An 18,836-nucleotide genomic window follows, 5' to 3' on the forward strand; every position below is an offset into this window, starting at 1 on the left:
CTGTTTTGTTCTTTTTTACATTAATTATAGAGTAGGAAGAGGTTATATACCCATGGGATTGGAGCAAACTGAATTTTTACTGATCATTTCTTGCTTTAGTATTTAAAACTTTACATTTTCTCTGCTGCTGACCATCCCTGGCTTTGCCATTGTAAAGATCAAGTCCACTGCATTGTGATAGGACAGCACTGCCTGCATATTCAGGACAGGAGATGTTTGAGTTTTCTGTTGACCATTACCTTAGTCCACTTTTCACTGCAACATAATACCTGAGACTCTGTATTAATAAGGAAGAGAAATTTCTTTCTTCTCACGGTTGGCAAGTCAAAGACCAAGATGGTGCCATTGTGTCTGAGGAAGGGCTCTTTGTTGCATCCTCGATTCACTTGGCAGAAGGCAGAAGTGCATGGGATACAGTGGGACACCATCTCTCACACACACTGGCTGGAACCCACACAGTTCTGTAGCAAGTGCCAGGTGACAGTGAGTAGTGGACCCTGCCCCTCTGCACAGCCAGTACATGTACCAATGCTTTTGTGCTCTATCTTCACTGTCTACTCCCAGCTTACAACACAACCTTCTCATGCCCAGGTTTGGCCAAGTTAAAGAATAATTCCTCTGAGCTGACAGAGGAGGCCCCAACATCCCAGAATTGTGATGGCCAAGCATTACTTTGAGTTCCTCTTGGCATCCCCATCTCACCCAAGTCTGGAATAGGCTTTGTGACAGGCTGTTATCCAGCTGCTACTGGAGATACTGCATAGCTGCACAGGCTTCCCAGAGGATCTGTGTTAGGGCATTCTGGGCTGGAAACACACACTGGCCCTCACGGTCCTGCTGACCTCATCCCTTGGAACGTACTGGGCTCAGTGGAGTGCCTCTGGGCTGTGTGTCGCTGTTCCCCTCAGATGTACTGCTCCAAACACACAGTACTGAACTGTTCCCTCCTCTAGGCAGACCCAGCAGATTCCCTGTCCTCAGGCCTGCCTGGTGTCCTTCTTCCCAGTCTTTCCACTGCTCACTGAAAACTCTAGCAAGTCCCATTTATTGATATGGCCAAAAATAAACCTGCTGTGGACTCCCTGTTGCCTCCTTGGCACACTACCAGAATTTGAACAAATTAAATTTCCTCTCCTTTTTGGGGCATCTTTTCAAATGGGTCAGGAAACCTGGGATTGCTATGTTGATTAAATATTTCCAAACTCCACAAGGTTAACCCGGATATATGGACTTGGTCCTTGTTATCTTGTTACCTTCTCAGGCCCCAACAGGATACCAGGATATTCGCTCCCCACATTTAGAATTGATCTCCAGATATATTGCTGTGCATGAAAATATATTTTTAAAAGATTTATATACTTATTTGAAAGGCAGAGTTATGAGTTGGAGCAAAAAATAAAAAAATAAAAAGAGATCTTCCATCCAATGTTTCAGTCCCTACATAACCTCAATGACAAGGTTGGGCCAGGCCGAACCAGGATCCTGAAACTCCATCTGTCTCCCAAATGTCTGGCAGGGACCCAAGCATGAGCCATCTTACACTGCTTTCCAAGGCACATTAAAGGGAACTGGATCAGAAGGGGTGAACCAGGGACACCAATCAGTAATCCTATGGGGTGGTCACCACACAGGACGCTTTCACCTGCTGCACCACAATGCCAGCTCCAGGTGGCAGTATAGCATTATCTTGGGCTCCAAAGCTCCCATAGCAGACAATAATATGAATGGTGGAGGTCGACAAGGACAAAGGAAATGGACAATATTTATGAGCCAAAATAGAGGAAGGGAAACATGAGGGATGAAAAACAATGTGTTGCACACATCAACAAATGGACAGTGGCTACACAAGGAGGAACAAGGTGACATTCCTAGTGAGTATTATGGGATACTGAGGGCTCAAGGAAGAGGTCAAAGTTCAGAGATCCTCTAACTCATTACAAAGGTGAAGCCATCCAATCCCAGGAACAGGGGTATAGAGATGGAGCCCCAAGAGGGCCTCAAGGTTGGCCTACATCATCCAACCAGCAGCAGGGGTCCAAGTCCTCACCTCAAGTCTAACTCTTCCCTTTTCTTTTCTCTGGCAACCTCATCACTCCCTGCTCCTGTGCACATGGAAGGCTACGTGGTAGTCTCTGAACTTTCCATTGGAAGTGGTGATCTGGGGTTAAGTGTTTCCTTTTTCATATCTTTCTGATTCTCTGGCTTTTTGCTCAGAAGCTCCTATTCCTTTGTCTCCCTCATTCCCTCCTCACCAGAGTTGATGATTCTCATTGTGAAGAACCTGGTATGATCTAGGCACTTGATATACTTGCACTATGGATGCTGATACAATCTATCTACAGCCCTCCTTTCTCAGTTGATCAAACTTGCCTTCACTCCTAACCCCCAGACTACACTATGAAATGGTGCTGAGCAATCTGGCTGGCCTACAAGGGAACTGACCTGGGGACAGGCAAGCTGGGTCCCAATCTCGGTGGGAGGGAGGTCTCCAGGGAAGTCTGAATCTGTCCTTATTGTCCACCAAGACAGGTCAGACAGGTCTTCTCCTGCAATGCCTGCCTCAAGAAACTCATTCTGGTCTCCTTCCAGCTGTTCACGTGTTTCCTTGATGTGAATCACACTCAAAGCTTTCAGGACATTGAGGATCTCGACCAAGAAGAACAGGAAATGTGAGTTTGCAGCAGGTAGATGGGGGTCAGGGAAATAAGGTCACATGGACTCCATTGTTCCACATTCTTTGTGACACCTCAGGGATGCCAACTAAATGTAGACCAGAAGTGGAGAGGCTGCCAATGAGCCTGACCTTGAGAGTGGAGATGAATGGATGTTCAGGATCCACACAGGTGAGTGAAGGATGTGCCCTGAGGTGGTCCCATGAAGCACATCCCCGTTCCATGGAAGCTCCTAGAGCTGCTAGGAGGAGTTTTGCTTTCATCTGAAGGGAAGGCTGTAGGTGCTAGCAGGATTAGCAGGCAAATGACTCTGGAGAGGGCTGTTAGTAGTGTAGTTGTGTTGTGTCTGGGGAGAGCCAACACAGCTGTTGAATATCTCCCTCTACAAGGTGAGTCCCTGCCAACCCAACCTGAAGTCAACAGGGAGCCTTACAGGTGTGGGGAGACACTGGGGGTTGTCCCTGACCACCTCCAACTCAGGAAGATTAGGAAGAGGGTGAGACAGAGAGAGGCACCTTTGGGTGCCTTTTCACACCAGGAAGACAGCCCACTGTACACATCTTTATATCCTTGTAGCTACCCATCCCAACCTGACATCACATAAGAGCCAGCACAGAACACAAGAGCTGTGGGGATTTACCCAGGCCTTTTGGGGCCCTCAGCCTCCATTCTCAGAGGTTGATAGATGCTTTTTCACATGTTGATTGTTTATTTTTGTGCATATAAACTTTTCTATGTGCCTGTTAATTGTCAGCAATTAAGGCAAAACTCACTTTGAAGAGTGACAGGAGCAGGGTGTCAAGGACATAGTGTTCTTCTCATTTGTGCACTAATTTTATACTTCAATTACAAATACACACTGGCTGCATGGCCCTCTCAAAAGAAATGTCTTCCATCACATTTTCCATGCTCAAATATAGTAAAGCAATAATGGTTGGGTTAATGTCACAGAATAATTCTTGCCAATAAAATCCCTGAAATGACTTCTACATGGAGGATAGAAAGAACTTCTACATGATTAGGGAAGGAAACCAAAGAGCTCTATGCAGTTGTCCATAATTAACATGTAGGTCACAGGCCCCAGGCCTGTGGGGTAAGAACTGAGTAGGCAGCATCAGGACTCCCATTATGTGTCATCAAACCTCCTTCTCATAAGACCCAGGGGAGTGGGCCTTGGATTATTTTTTACAGGCAGAGTGGACAGTGAGAGAGAGAAAGACAGAGAGAAAGGTCTTCCTTTGCTGTTGGTTTGCCCTCCAATGGCCACCGTGGCTGGGGCACTACAGCCAGCACACTGCGCTGAACTGAAGCCAGGAGCCAGGTGCTTCTCCTGGTCTCCCATGTGGTGCAGGGCCCAAGCACTTGGGCCATCCTCCACTGCACTCCCGGGCCATAGCAGAGAGCTGGCCTGGAAGAGGGGCAACCGGGACAGAATCCGGCATCCCCACCAGGATTAGAACCCAGTGGAATAGGCAGAGGATTAGCCTAATTAGCTGCGGCACCGGCCTGGCCTTGGATTTTTAATCCCAGGGGCCAAGAGATCTCCCCTTTCCTGTACATCAGGTTCAATGCCATGTGAAATGTCCCCTGAAGGCTGCTCAAGTGAATGCCTAATGGAATTCACAATTGTAGGACATCCATGCCCCACACAAATGGGCCTCAGTGACCCATGGCCCTGATTTCTGTGGAGGTCAGGACTTAGGGTTACCCTCCAGAGCACAGGAGCCTTCTGAGTGCTGCACACCCATCCCATGGTCCCTACCCCTACAACATCCTTGTCCTCCCCCACTGATCCCTGTACCTGTTTCATCTTTGCAGAAACTTTTAGCAACTTAGGAGACTGCAGTGTGGAGTCCTGGGATGCAGAGGAGCTGGAGTTTCCCAAGCCATCGGAAACTTGAACCATACAGGAGGAGACACAACTGCAGCCACATGCACCTCATCAGTCTTCTGGTAGCTTTGACATTACATTCTTGTCACCCAGTACTAGTTGATTTTCACATGCTTTTCTGTCAAAGAAAATACATGGAAAGAAAACACCTTTAGCAAATGTAGAACTTAAAATGATCAGAGAGCAGTCACCCTAGTGAGTACCACCACCATTCTCTCCCTCAAGAGGAATCTCGTTTGGTCTTCACTTGAAGAAAGTCACTGCCAAGTTGGCTGCTTCAATCTGTCCTTACAGGAATGACTTTCTAGGGATTTTGTCTCACATCTGTTCCTTTCTCTGGAAGGGATCATGGGGTCCATCTCACCCAAGGTCTTTCTCAAAGACTTGGATGCCACTGCATTTTTTAACTAATGTCAGCTTACACAGCACGCAGTTCCTGGCTTAACCTTTTCTTCTTGAGCATCTTAAATATATTCTTTTCCCTCCTAACCCAGATAAGCTGGATCCTTTTCATTCCCTTCTATGTTACTCATCTGTGTTTTCTAGATGCCTGAGTACTTTTTATTTAATTCCCAGATTTTACTAGAATAGAAATGACTTCAATCACTGTAAGTATGACCTGGTTTTCTGTGAAGATGGACTTTGAGAGCATATTGTCATTTTCTGAAATAGTTTGAATTAAAATTATTAGCTTTAGATCATTGCATTGGTATTCCTCTTCCAAGAATCTCATTCATACATATGCTTGTATTCAACTTCTAGTATTTCTCTCTCATCTTCTGAAATCTTTGGTCAAGCACCTATTCTTTATATTTCCCCTTTCACCTTCTGTTTCTTGAAAGGCACCATCTGTCTCTGTGTTTCTTCTGGTTTGCATTTCATGAGTGATGTTATTTTTTCCCGTTTTCCTTTTTTCCTGAGTTCTGTACATTCATTTCTGAGTTTCCCTGATTCTTAGTATTGATGTCCTTTCATGCTTGGTATCATTGTCTGAGCTATTTTCCCTCATCCTGTAAACTACCCTGCTGAGAACACAAATTACACAAAGATGGAAGTATTTGCATGTATCAGAGAGTCCTTTCTGTCTTTTTATTACTGATTTCTCCCTTTAGTACTTTTGTATATAGTTGTGCATAATGTCACCAAGATTTTGGTTTTGTTCCTTTTAATAGAAAATTTGGCTTTGGGAATTGTCAATGAATATAGGATTCAGAAATATTTGTCTCAATTGTATTTGCAATGCTGAAAAAAATGACACCTAATTTCTTGGCTCTGTATTTTATCCTTATTTCATGTGAGTTTCCCCTCTGAAAACCCCTCTTTCCACTTAACCTTATTATCGATACTATTTAGGAAGGCCTCTTATATAAGAAAACAACAGGCCCCAATTTTGCAAACCTGTATTTATTTTCCTTTATATTGGGGGTATCAGAATCTTGAGATTATGGAGTTAATTTCTATTATGTCTACAAAATTATTTCTCTGAGTGACTGATTAGCCTGTTTTTATTGGTCACCATTTTATTCATAGGATTATTAAGTTTTCAAATATTTTGGTTTCTTTGAGTCACAAAATCTGGAGCTTTTTTTTCTTATTTACATTTGTGTCACTTAAGTTTAGAACTAAAAATTTTCATTTACTTTAACATCAATCTTATTTCAGAAAAATTTGATTTTAGATACCAAAATTTTTTTAAGTTAATTAGTGATTGCTATGCATTTTTAATCCCTTAGATTATCAAAGAGGTACAGAAAAGGTCAGGTCCACCTAGGCCCATAACTCCAGCGGAAATGAGTTTTGCCAAGTTCAAGCATATACATCAGGCTTACCATGGTCTCTTTTGTTGACACAGAGTGGCCAAGGATCATCCTTACTGATTTACCCTTGTTGTCCTTACATGCACTATCTTGGAAATACATGGTTAAAGCAAAAATATTCTTTGACATTTCTTTGCTGACATAAAAAACTTAATATGAAAGAAGATAAAAACTCTCATCCATAAAATGTCATGAATCCCATTCCTGAGCAATTAAAGAATTACACACATATACACACTACAGCCTGGAAAATAAAATGATGATGTTATACTCACATACCAGGAGTTCATGAATGAACATCTTTGTGGCTTCTGGTATCCTGGGATGTTCTACTGCTCACTATCCATGGATTCCCATTGGTGGAATGGCTGAACTTCCCCCCCTCCCCCGCCAGCTGCTTCTTTCTTTTTCAAGATTTAGTTAGTTATTTGAAAGGCAGAGTTAGAGAGAGAAGGAGACACATACATGCATACATACATACACCCACACCCACACCCACACCCACACCCACACCCACACACAGAGAGAGAGAGAGAGAGAGAGAGAGAGAGAGAGAGAATTCCATCCACTGGCGGTTTACTCTCCAAATGTCACAACATCTAGGGCTGAGCCAGGCCAAAGGCTGAAGCCAGTAGCTTCATCCAGATCTCCTGAATGGGTGCAGGGGCCCAGGCACTTGGGCCATCTCCCACTGCTTTCCCAGGTGCATTGGCAAGGTACTGGATCAGAGGTGGAGCAGCCTGGTCATAAACTGGGACCACCATGCTGGCCTTCAGAGCTGTATCACAACTCCACCCCACACACATACACACTCATGGCATCAATTGTGAACAAAAGACAAGATTCATATCATACAAGCTCTTCAAGCCTCTGATACCCTGCAAGCATATACAGGTGATCTGTCTCCAAACAGTCCAGGCATTCTTTGGCAGGATTCATGGATGGCATGGTGCGTACCTGTGACTTCAGAAACACGTGCATGGCATGCAGTGGATGCATTGGTCTGGCTTCCTGATGCAGTTGTGTATGATGTGGATAGTTCAGAGGCAGTAGGTCCAGAAGTGATGATAACAGTGGATGGAGGGCCAGTGCTATTGTGCAGTGGGTTAAAGCCCAGGCATGAAACCCCAGCATCCCATATGGGTGCTGGGTCTAGTCCCAGCTGCTCCTCTTCTGATCCAGCTCTCTGCTATGGCCTGGGGGATCAGTAGAATATGCCCCAAGTCCTTGGCCCCTTGCACCCATGTGGGAGGCCCAGAAGAAGCTCTTGGTTCCTGGCTTTGGATCAGCACAGCTTCTGCTATTGCAGCCATCTGGAGAGTGAGCTAGCAGATGGAAGACCTCTCTCTATGCCTCTCCTTCTGTATCTTTGTAACTCTGACTTTAAGTAAATAAATATTTTAAAAAGTAGATGGAACATGAGCTACAGCCTTAGACACAGTGAGCAGGGGGGCCAGAGAAGTAACTTCCTTGGAAATACCTGGAAACCACATATTCTTCACATATTTCCACATATGTGGAAACCTCACATATTCTTGGAGGGGCATTATAGACCTGTGGCTTGTTTACTGGCTATTCAAATGGGACATGTGGGAGACAACAAATCCCCACATCAGAGGCTGAGAATAAAGCATGAAAAACCACATAGAAGCACAAGAATGAGTCCAATAAAGGACCTTCTGTTGGTGAGTGGGTTATCTCCCTTGTTGGAGGGCACAGGAATGTGAACTGTCTATGCATAATCTAAGATCAGAACAGAGAGACAGACTGAGCATCTAGATCAGCCATGAGCCCCTGGACCTCATGCTAACTAGATTCCTGGACAACTACCAGTTCATCAATGGGAATTTGAGTGCTGCAAGGGATAGGTATCAAAAGTTATCCTCTTGGGACACATTCTCCCCTTGATGTATTTAAGAAAATGTGTGAAAATGCTGAATGAATGTTTAAAGACACACATATATAACTTTACAAATGCCTTAAATACCTCTATACTTTGGAAAATAATGTTGAGGGACTGTACTGTGGTGTGGTGGGTAAAGTTGTCACCTGTAGTGCCAGCATCCTATATGGATGCTGGATCAAGTATCCGCTGCTCCAGTTTTTTTTTTAAGATTTATTTATTCATTTGAAAGGCAGGGTTACAGGGAGGCAGAAGGAGAAGGAGAAGGAGAGGCAGAGAGAGAGAGAGAGAGAGAGAGAGAGAGAGAGAGAGAGATTTTTCCATCTGCCGGTTCATTCCCAAATGGCTACAATGGAGCTGTGCCAATCCAAAGCCAGGAGCCAGGAGCTTCTTCTGGGTCTGCCATGTGGGTGCAGGGTCCCAAGGACTTGGGCCATCTCCCACTACTTTCCCAGGCCATAGCAGGGATCTGGATCAGAAGTGAAGCAGCCAGGTCTTGAATGGGAGCACATATGGGATGGAGGAACTGCTGGTGGTAGCTGTAACTGCTTTGCCACAGCATTGGTGACTGCTCCACTTCTGATGCTTCTCCTGGCTAATGTGCTTGGGAAAGCAGCAGAAGATGGCCCTAGTGCTTGGGCTCCTGCACCCTCATGGGAGACCTGGATGAGACCCCTTGCTCCTGGCTTCTACGTGGCCCTGGCTGTTATGGTCACCTGGGGTTTGAAACAGTGGATGAAGATCTCTCTCTCTCCCCTCCTCCCTCTCTCCCTCTCTCTTCTCTCTCTCTGCCTCTCCCTCTCTGTAGCACTGCCTTTCAAAAAATTATGAAATCTTTTGTAAAAAATAAAAAAAGAAAATGTCATTTCTTACTTGTGAAGCTGTATCCTTCCTTCCAGGATGTTTCCCTCTCAAAGGAAGTAGGAAGTCAGGACTACCTTTAATTGACAAATGTGCACACCACAAATCCATGAAAACATATGTATCCTAGAAATAAATACAGATAGAAACCAATCCATAACACCCATGGACATGACATTCACAACACATTGGGCTTACAAAAGTAATATACACAGCCCCCAAAGAGCTCACACAAAATTGGACATACACACTCAAGCTCTTTACATAGGGGCAAATGAGTCCTCCTCTTCTGTGCTGGAAAGCATGGGGGTCAGAAACACCTAGAGAGACATTTTGCTGATATTTCCATTGACCATGGGATGACACCAATCACCATGGACATGTAAGTGCATCAACCTTGACACCAGGGACCTCAACATCAGTGGGTTGTTGGCCATTCTTTCCTAAGAAAGAAAACCATGGCCACTCTTTTCCAGAAAGAAAACCCACATTTTGAAATACTCATGGTACTCAAAGACTTAGGGGTTGACAAGGGTAGGTGAAGCCTGGCCTCTCCCCCCAATCTATTCACAAACTCAGTGTTTTGGGGAAGGTTATTTTGTAGTCACTAAACCTGGGTACCAGGTCATATGGCATGAGGCTGGAGGGATGGTCCTGCCACAACCAAAATGGGGTTGTGTGTAGACTCCTCAGGCCCAGGAATTGGAACAGGCCTGAAGGTTACACACTCCAGGAAAGCCAGCTCTGGCCAAAACAGCATGTCCTAGAAAGACCACCCAGGGGAACTGCAGGGCCAGCTCACTGACTCTCTTGGAAACAACTGGGGTCCACATGCTGTACACCCTCCCCCCACTTTGGAGAGGCAGACAGGACCCATGGCTTTCTGACAACATCCCATGTGAAAGCTATTCTTCACCATGTAGAGGCTGGATGTCTGGTCTGAAAGCCCAGGAGGATGCATAAGAAGAGTGCTAACTTAGGGACCATCAGTTCTAGGCCAAGACACTTGGCAAAACTGTTGGAGGTGTGTGCATGTGTAAATTGCCCATGCACAGAGCCAGGAGTCAGGACCAAGGCCATGGGTCAGCCCCAGACCCCTGTCCATCAGTCTTTCCAGGAGTCCCCTGCTTCAACATTGACAGATGGAGACTCATATCATGGCCACAACAAAAGTTAAAACTCTTAGACAAAAAATACACATTACACACATCTGTAAATGTATATATGTATTAAACAAACCTCTGAGGAAGTGTATATATTGTATATATACTCGTATTGGTCTACAAAGCACAGGTAATGGTTCCTTTAACTGTGGAGCTGTATGCAATAATCTGACATTGCAGGAGGGAGGAATTTACTTCTGCCATTTTTTCTAGAGCTTACACACTCAAAAATACATGCAAACATATATCTCTTCTGTCGCTCCCCCTCTTCATGGAGGAACGACACTAAACCCTGCCTAGGCTTCATATCCGAGTCACGGCACCATTATGTCGCTCCCCCTCTTCGTGGAGGAGCAACACAGGACCCTGCGCTGTTCTTTCGTCTGCTCGGCCCTCCCCGGGTTTGCTGCTGGTTCTTCCCGGGTTGGCTACTATCCCTTCCACCTCCGTGGAAGGGCGGTTCCCCCTGGCCACATTCCCCACTTCCGCAGGGGAGCGTCACACCGCCGGCCGGCTCTCTCGGGGGCTGCACGGGTTCCCTTAGATGTTCCCCATAGATGTTCCTGGTGCATGCCGTCTCTCTCCTCCTTTATAGTCCTCCTCCGCCAATCCCAACTCGGCTGCCCACACGCCGAGTACGCTGCTCTCCTCCAATCAGTAGCAAGTCCTACAGTTTATTAGTTGAACTGGAGGCAGCTGTGCGGAAGCTGCTTACTTCTCTCCCAGCGCCATATTGTGGGAGAGCAGATGCATACAATAAGTCTTAATTCCAGTAACTCAGTCTAGTCCGGTTTGCTCCCCACATCTTCAAAGTGAGTAGCAGAGAAATAATTCCATTAGTCTTCATGTTTCTGAAACAAGACAATGTACATATACAAATAACTACACACAAAATACCAGGGAACACACACATAGACACACATGTAGTGTATCTAGACTATTTGTCCAGGAGGCATGGGGCCCTCCACACCTCACTGGCAAGCTTAGAGCATAACACACCTGGAGGCCCTTCAATGTCCATTCCAGGGGCCCTTAGTGCACACCAATAACCAGGGCCTTTTCACTAAAACAGCCCTGACAACAGGAATCTGAATCTTGGTGGGAAGATGGCCACTCTGTCCACCAAAGTAAAATACATCCTTTGAATCAGCTATGAGCCTGAGCGACTCAGATGTCAAACGAACTGAAGTTGTGCCTCTTTGTGGAGAATTTTCCCATGAAGAGAGCTATGTTCTGAGGCTGACTTGGAGGTAGTCTATGTAGGCCTGAGTTCTGATGACATAAGGCTGGTGGTACAGGTCTGCCACGTGAGAGTGCCCTGATGATAACTTGGAACTTCCAAGGCTCTCTTTGGTTGTTTATGGCCCCCATGCTTTCCAGGACAGGAAGGACAATGGTCAGCCAAAGGCTCATATGACTTCAGTCCAGACTGCGTTCCACACTTCTCCTGGCCCATGATTGGCAGGCTCTGCTCTGTATACTATTCATAGCTAAAATAGTGCTCTTGGAGAAATCCTGGCAAAAATACACCTTAAAATGTACATAAACATTGAACAAACTCCTAAAGATACATGCTTCACTATCTGACTACTTGTACCACTCTATAAACATAGCAAAAATGGTTCCTTTGCCTGTTGAGTTGTATTCCTGCATCCAGGATGCTTCAACTCCTTAGCAGAAAAGAATACATTAATGCCATCATTTCTACAAATGTATACAAACACAAATCCATACAACATGTACACCACAGGAACAAGTAAAATAGAAAGACATCTTATCCCACATGTATAAGAAATTATACATATACAAATAAGACACACAGCACATTAAAACACACAGTCTCACACACATACACACACACACACATTTACTTCCTTTGTCTACTGCCCATTTGGCCCTTCCCTCCAGTATTGGCAATATTGAGGGTACACACCCAAGGAATCCTTTCACTGCAATGGCTATGGATTCATGGCCACACCAATCACCAGGGACATGTCACTGAACTACCTATGGCAGCAGGTAGTTCATTAGAGAGCTGACCATTCTTTCCAAAGATGTTCAGTAGAAGGAAAACCACCTTTTGGTTAAGTCAAAGAGCTTAGACTCTCTAGTGCCAATAGGTCTGGCAGGAACTGGACCTCTACTTTAAGAACATTCTCTCACATTGTGTTCTCACTTCACCATGGAGACAGTACACATAGGTATGGTATAGCATGGCACCAGACTAGATGGACAACCCTCCAGGATGAGACTTCAAGGAGGATGTTCCAGACTTACAAAAGCCAGGGAAAGCCCCAGACCCTGAACACTATGTCCTATTACAAAGCTGGCTCTGCCTAAAACTCCCTTGCCTAGAGAGGCCAATGTAGCTACATGGAGGACTGGCTCACTGACTGAGAAACAACTAGAAACCATGTGTCTTAGGCCACCCACATTGAAACCCTAGCACTCCCAGCAACAACAAATCCTGGCATTACAGACTGAAGAGGGGCTTTCAGGCAAAAAACAAAGCCCAGAGGACAAAAAAGATAATGACGGATGAACACGACCACATGAAATTTAAACATAACAAACAAGCAACATGAAAACAGCCAATGCTATGAGATCATCTCTGTGAGTGAGTGTGTGCAAAGGATGCTGCCAGCCCATTACACAGTGCCCTAGAAACACATACAATTTCTGTGTTTATTTAAAGAAAGGTTTAAAGGATTCTAGTTTAGTATTATCCATTATAATAAGGAATTCCGAGCAGTGGAGATTTCAGGCATTCAGTGAGAGAACATACCTTACATAAATTCCAATATGTCCATGCCCACAGTACTCTGGATCTGTAGTTCATTTGTGTTTTAATGGGGAAATCACAGGTGATGAAATATTAAATGGAAAAAGCAAGTTACATAACTTCCCCAGTTTAAAAATGGTATGCACATTTTTTAAAATAAAATCAAATGTGGACAAGCAAAGACACTAACTGAAACAATTTCAAAAAATGGGAATTAAGTGCCTTCCATGTCAACACTTTTCTGTTAACCAATTAAGCCCATGTAGTATTGTCAGGATAGACACATTGGTCAATGAAGAACAGACACCCAACCAAATATGACTACACATTTCCACCTATAATCTGCTCACATAACCACAAACCTGTACTGAGGATGGCATATCCCCAAAGTCACATATGATGTGCAAGCCCACCAAAATGCAAAATCACTTTCAAAGAACATGGACATGTGACAAAATACACCTTATTCCACTAGAAAGCACATGAGAATATAAACACTGTATGCCATCTAAGTCATGGCTTCACATTTGACTCAATCAAATATGCCCACACTGTCCAAATTTACAATGCCCAGAGCCCCAGATATAACATTTCCTCAAGTAAACAATCTGCTTTGTATTATTACTCCCATATTTTCATCACTACTTGTTTTCTCTATAGTAGAAGCTGATATGGGAACAGGATAGACAGTTTAGCCACCTGCAGCCAATAATCTAGCACATATAGGAGCTTTGGTAAATTTACTATCTTTGCACTTCACCTGGCAGGTGTCTCAACAAATTTTAGAGCCACTAATTTCATCATCATAATAGTTGATATTAAATCACTTACTATATTCAAATACCCAGCACCACCATTTGTATGATAATTATTATTTATAGTTATAATTCTCCTGGGACTGGCATTGTGGCACAGCAGCTTAAAGCCCTGACTTGCAGCACCGGAATCCCATATGGGAGCCAGTTTGAGTCCCATATGCTCCATTTCTGATCCAGCTCCCTGCTAATGCACCTGAGAAGGCAGAAGAGGATGGCCCAAATCCTTGGGCCCCTGTACTCACATGGGAGACCCAGAAGAAACTCATGAGTCCTGGATTTGGTATCTCAGCTTTGGCCACTTCAGCCAATTGTCAATTGAACCAGAGGATAGAAAACCTATCACCCTCTTAGTCATTACTTCTCTTTGTAACTCTGCCTTTCAGATAAATAAAATAAATATTTAAAAAAATAGAGGGGGCCGGCACTGTGGCTCACTTGGTTAATCTTCCACATGCAGCGCTGGCATCCCATATGGGCACCGGGCTCTAGTCCCAGGTGCTCTTCTTCTAGTCCAGTTCTCTGCTGTGGATAGGAAGGCAGAGGAAAATGGATCAAGTGCTTGGGCCCCTGCAACCACATGGGAGACCAGGAGGAAGCACCTGGCTCCTGGCTTCATATTGGTATAGCTCCGGCCATAGTGGCCATTTGGGGGGTGAACCAATGGAAGGAAGACCTTTCTCTCTGTCTCCTTCTCTCACTGTCTAACTCTATCTGTAAAATCAAAAAAAAAAAATACATAGGAGCAAGCATTGCGGTGAGCCAGTAAAGCTGCCACCTGCAGTGCCAGCATCCCATATGGGTGCCGATTTGAGTCCCAGCTGCTCCAAATCTGATTCAAGTCACTGCTATGGCCTGGGATGGCAGTGGAAGTTGGCTGAAGTCTTGTATCTTTTCACCTGCACTGGAGACCCAGAAGAGGCTCATGACAAGTGGCTTCGGTCTGGTGCAGTTCCAACTGTTGTGGCCATTTGGGGAGTGAATCAGAGGATGGAAGATGTTTTTCTCTGTCTCTCCCTCTCTCTGTACATAACTCTGCCTCTCAAATAAATAAAAGCTTGTAAAAAATATTTTTAAAAAAGGAATGAATCGAATCCCTTAAAACTCTTCCTTGATAAAAATATAAGTAAAATATTACATAACTTTGTCAAGGTTAATTTAGTTTAACATTTTTCATATCCTTATGACATATCTGTGTCAACTAGTATTCCAAGGTGCTACATCATCCATTATAGAAAAACTACTATACTTTCATGACTACACCCTAATCTTATTTTTAACTAGCTATTGAATTCTTTACATTATTTCACCTATGCTAACAACCAAATTAACCCATAAAAAGAACTGCAGATCCCCAAGAAACACTATTTATTGTCTTTTATAATTTATTTATTATTACTCAAATCTTATTTGCACATTCATATTTACAAATTATATACATAGGAAAGATGAAATTAACTACCCTTCTTAACCATAAAAGATACAGGACACCAAAAATATTGAAGCTCTGAATGCACAGAAATTGGGACTTAAACTTTGGCACTTATATACTCCCTTAGAAGATTTAAAACCAGAAGGATTATTACTACACACAGTAGATAATGGAGTCCTCATACCTATAGAAATACCAATCCATATATTACTTTTATCTGAAGATGTCTTACACTCACAACCAGATCCACCATTTCATCTAAAAACAAATCCGGGGGCCAGGGCTGTGGCACAGCAGGGAAAGCTGCTACCCACAGTGCCAGCCCCCCATGTAGGCAGCACTGCGAGTCCCAGCTGCTCCACTTCCAATCCAGCTCTCTGCTATTACCTGGGAAAGCAATAGAAGATGTCCCAAGTACTTGGGCTCCTGCTTCAGTGTGGAAAGACTCAGAAGAAGCTCCTGGATCCTGGCTTTGGATTGGCACATCTCTGGCCATTGCAGTCAATTGGGGAGTGAACCAGTGGATGGAGGACGTCTCTTTCTCTCTGCCTCTCCTTCTCTCTCTGTGGAACTCTGACTTTCAAATAAAAATAATAAATCTTCAAAAAAAATTCCCATCCCAGGATGCTTTCATGAGGCAACCTTCACGTATACCCTACTTGGTCTATACTATGAAAATGCTCTGACATGTATGGGTCCAACCATATCTCCATGTCTTCAAACCAGTACTACTAAAACACTTTGAAAACTGACAGATATCTGTGTTACATCATTATGAATCTAATACTTCAATATTGAAAGCAAAAATATTTCAGTAATGAAATGCCACAATTAGACACACAAATGTAATTAATTAATATGATCTCAATAAAATTAGCAACATTTATTTCTTCAACTAAAATTCTCTAAATGTATTTAACCCTCAAACCCACATCAAAATATACTGGATCACCAATGATGAAATTCCATGAGAAACTGAATGAAAGTGCAGTCACCTTTGTTGTTGCCCTTACAGTAACAGGATTCCACATAGTAATTATCATCTTATCCCCTAACATTTTATTCTCATCTCCCAGCTGCCCAGCCAACAATCAATGCATCTACCTTTAACAGTGATGGGTGCAACTCATTCCTAAATAGTGAATGACAGCACTGAAGTATGAACCTCTAACACTAACCTCACTCATATTCTGTGATTCTACAATTCAACTAGGACAGTTACCTTGTACATGCTTACACACAACCCAAATATCAGTTGTCACAACTAGCTATCATTCTTTGAGCAGAAGCAGTAATTACTGGCCTCTGCCATAAAACCAAAGCATTTCATCCACTTCCTCCCTTAAGATGCACCTGTCTCATTTATTCCTTTGACAGTAGTTATTGAAACTACTAGCCTATCTATTAATCCACACCTCTAGCCATCCAATTAACAGCTAGCATTATAGCTCTTCACTTACATTGTATTGGTGGGGCCTCTAATCTTGACATGCATCAGTTCTGCAACTGCTATAATCGCATTTATTCTAATTCCAGATGTTCTTGAACTCACAGAAACCCCAATCCAAGCATCTGTATTTCCACTCTCATGGTTAATGACCCATCAAACTCATGCCTATCATATGATTAACACCAGCTCCAACCACAAAAGAGGGCATTGCCAGGTCTGTTGCTTTTCTTTAAAGATTTTATTTATTTATTAATTTGAGAGGTAGAATTACCAATTGAGAGAGAGAGAGACAGAGAGAAAGTTCTTCCATCTTCTGGTTCACTCCCCAAATGGCAATGGCCAGAGCTGGGCTGAACCAAAGTCAGGAGACAGGAGCTTCTTCTGGATCTCCCACATGGGTGTAGAGAACAAAGGATTTGGCCCTCCTTCCATTGCTTCCCGATTTCAGAATCAGAGAGCAGGATTGGAGGCAGAGCAGCCAGGACATGAACTGGCACCCATATGGGATGCCAGCCAGCACTGCAGGTAGAGGCTTAGCCTGCTGCATGACAAAACCAGCCCCTTGTTAGCTCTGTTTCTATCATACAGCTTCATGATAGGTTTCCATTTTAATTCTTCTATTCTACCATTCCTAGCCTAGGAACTAAAATAATAACAATATACCAAGGATGATGATATAGTCTGAGAGCAATACAATTAAGGGCCATCATAATCCCATTTTCAAAAAAGGATTAAGATATGAAATTTTTCATTCTATCAGCAGTTTTTTGCCCTTACAAGATTATTCTGAGCCTTCTATCCATTATGCCTAGTCCTAAAGCTACAACCTACCAACAAGCATCTGTGCCCTAATCTACTTGAATTATCTTTACTAAACACATTAACCTCAGGAGTACCAATTACCCGAGCTCACTAAAATTTTATAGAAGAAAACAAATATAACATACAAACTCCACTAACTATAATCAAACTTGGAGCTGATTTTACATCTACAAACTTCAGAATATTTCTTTTTTAAAAGATGTATTTATTTATTTGAAAGTCAGAGTTACAGAGAAAGAGAAGGAGAGGCAGAGAGAGAGAGAAAGGCCTTCCAAAGGTGGTTCACTCCGCAGTTGGCTGCAATGGCCAGAGATGTGCCAATCAGAAGCCAGGAGAGAGGAGCTTCTTCTGGGACTCCCACGTGGGTACAGGGGCCCAAGAACTTGGGCCATCTTCTACTGATTTCCCAGGCCATAGCAGAGAGCTAGATCAAAAGTGGAGCAGCCAGGATTCAAACTGGTGACCATATGAGATGTCGTCATTGCAGGTGGCAGCTTTACCCGCTACACCACAACACCAGCCCCAGAATATTTCAATATATCTTTTACCATCTCTGAGGTTGTGTATGGTTCAACATTCTTTACAACCACAGGATTCCATGGCCTATTTGTAATTTAGATCTTACTTTCTCATAACAATTAAAATTTAATTTGATATGAAACCATCATTTTGGCATTGAAACTGATGCCTGATACACTTTGTGGACACAGTCTGATTATTCTTACACATCTCTCTTTACTTATGAGGATCATAAGTATGTTATGTATGTTATTCTTTTAATGTTAACTACTGCTACTGGCTTCCAATGTATTAGCTTCAGTTTTAACCTGAAAAAGAATAATGAAACTTACTCTCTCCCTGACAATCTATATATCTGTAGTGCTATTTCTTGGAACCACCATAATCTGGTCGTAGCAATTAAATATTTACATAAAAAATAAAGTCCATACAATATTTAGATTTGATCCTATAGCCTCTGCCCAACTGCCATTATCCATAAAATTCTCTTTTAGGCATTACAGTCTTTCTATTCAGCCTAGATACTACCATCTTACTTCCCCTGCCATGGGTACTACAGAAAAACCTAACACTTGCTCTTACCATAGAACTAATTATAGTTTCCATTTTAGCCCTAGGTCTAGCCTATGAATGAATTCAAAAAAGACTAGAATGAGTGTAATCATTAAAATTAATTATTTCAACACATTAGGTTAAGGTATTCTATTAT

At 43.3% G+C, this 18,836-nt stretch overlaps 1 long non-coding RNA gene across 1 annotated transcript; it reads left to right on the top strand.

The window, feature by feature from the left end:
• The first annotated feature begins 1,597 nt into the window (after positions 1-1,597).
• Positions 1,598-4,613, top strand: LOC138847890 (uncharacterized). Its single transcript, XR_011385769.1, has 3 exons — positions 1,598-2,669; positions 2,752-2,843; positions 4,491-4,613. It is a non-coding gene; the product is annotated as an uncharacterized lncRNA (long non-coding RNA).
• Positions 4,614-18,836: the final 14,223 nt, after the last annotated feature.

The sequence above is a fragment of the Oryctolagus cuniculus genome (assembly GCF_964237555.1).
Source record: "Oryctolagus cuniculus chromosome 17 unlocalized genomic scaffold, mOryCun1.1 SUPER_17_unloc_2, whole genome shotgun sequence".
NCBI classification, from domain to species: domain Eukaryota; kingdom Metazoa; phylum Chordata; class Mammalia; order Lagomorpha; family Leporidae; genus Oryctolagus; species Oryctolagus cuniculus.